Below are 2,173 nucleotides of genomic sequence, written 5' to 3' on the forward strand. Positions count from 1 at the left end.
CCCCTCCTTTAAGACGTCCACGAAGGCCACTCAATAGTAGAACAATTAACAAGGAAGAGACAATAATATTAAATTATGCAGTTGTTGGGACATTAAAATGTTATAGCCTAGACATAAAGGCATTGAATACCGAGCTCTCACTGGCAAACTCGAAGGCAAACCAGGCAAGGGTTACCACAGCAAGCTATAATTTTTGAGAACCTAACAGAAGGGTGAAGGGGAAAGATCAGGATATAATTATATTGATAAATATATAGCTTTTTAGAGAGCATCCGAGCAAAGGAATGAGGATGAATTACTGTGAACCGTAGTCGTTGGTGTCTGTCACTGATCTGGCACTAGATGATGATGACTAGAAGATCCTCTATTTGGTTGCTTGTAAAACGAGGATTGACTATATAAACTTGCATCGATGGGTTGCAAAGTTCTAGCAACCAATTTCCCGTCATGTATCACAGACCTTCTCGACTGTTACACTACTTACAGTCCACCAAGTCTACAGAGATCGTGGCGTCGGTGACATAATGGTCAGTATTGGTCAGGCTCTCAGTCTTGGAACCCTGACGTATTGGGTTTGAATCCCTTTGGAGCCCCAACCTTGTTTTCTTGAAAAGGGCATATTACACGAATTTTCATAACTTCAACCATTAAAGTGGGATGGGTACCCGGCTATAGACCGCGAAAGATCTTATCAGTTTGTAAATGTTTGAGTTTCTTTTGAGTGTTCTTGTGTTCTTGTGTCTACTGGGGTTATATCTACCGTATTCTACATTTGAAAGCTTGCTGTCGAGTGGGGATATATCATGGACCATATAAACGCCTGTTAATTATTATTATTATGGAAATAAAGGAAATAATAGCAAGGAACATGCAATGATCACAAATGCCACCCCACCTTTTCCTAAACTAAACTAAAGCGATGCCTTTCTTTGTCTAAACATTGTGATTAGTTGGTTAAAACTTCATATGAATTCGCTTGTGAGCTTCGAGCGCTCTTTTTAGAAGAATTTTGCACAAACAGAGCACTTGTGGACTGTTGGGTCAACCGTGATATCAGGATTTGACTGTCTTTGCTTCCCTGCTTTAAAAACTCAAAAACTCGGGGGGGGGAAATTTAACTGATATGACCACTTAAATGTAGTAGATGTGGGTATCTTGGAAGAAGTCCTGAGGGGAGGGGGTGTGAGATCGGATTGTAATTATCACTAAATCGCTGACTTAGAATTAAAAAGTTCTTTCTGACATTTTTGACCGTTTATTTGAGTTGCTAAGATCACAAGGTCAGAAACCAAGTAAATGTTCTATCGGCTCTATCAAAATCGTAACATTATTCGGAGTTGTTATCAAGATATTCAAAGAACTGCATTCGATAAAGCTTGGCATGTTGGAAATCTCAACATGTTTAACGTCAAATTCCTCAAAATTAGGTGCTGAGCAGATTTAACTTTGTAATTCTAGGGTCGCGAAATGTTTCCGTATTCCAGTGAGAATTTTTTTTTTTTAAATCACTCCGGTCATATCATTCGGTTTAGACATGTGATGTTCTCCTCCTCCACCCCCGCATCTCAGATGATTAATACTTGTGTCATTGGGGCGTAAATCTCCTCCACTTACAAATAATTGAAAGCCTATGTTAGTTAAATTACGTTGTTTTTTTTTCCTTTTGATCCGTCGCACAAGATTGGGCGTGCACCTGCCTTATGAGCATGACGCAACCATCTGCCAGCCCATTGAGAGCACCGTGTATCGATTTGGGGCAATCTGTCTCCTGTCTCTTGGAAAGCTCGAAACAGTGGATGGGGAGGGGGAGGAGGGCGGGGCGGAGAGGGAGGAGGGGGAGAAGGGAGGGGGAAGGAGGAGGAAAGGGAGGGAGAAGGAGGAGGAAAGGGAGGGAGGAGGAGGAGGGAAGGGGGGAAGAGGAGGGAAGGGAGTGAGAGGAGGGAAGGGAGGAAGAAAAGGGGAAGGAAGAGGAAAGGAGGAAGGGGGAGAGAGTTTAGTGTTAAGAAGTTTGTGTGGCCAGGAGAGGAGGGGGGGTGGTAGAGTGTGTGGATATGTCGTGTGGTAGGATATAGTATGTGTGTGTGTGTGTGTGTGTGTTTGTGTGTGTGTGTGTTTGTGTGTGTGTGTGTTTGTGCGCGTGTGTGCGTGTGTGTGTGGGTGGGGAGGAGAGGAG

Source organism: Aplysia californica, unplaced genomic scaffold (genome assembly GCF_000002075.1).
Source record: "Aplysia californica isolate F4 #8 unplaced genomic scaffold, AplCal3.0 scaffold00119, whole genome shotgun sequence".
Classification (NCBI taxonomy): domain Eukaryota; kingdom Metazoa; phylum Mollusca; class Gastropoda; order Aplysiida; family Aplysiidae; genus Aplysia; species Aplysia californica.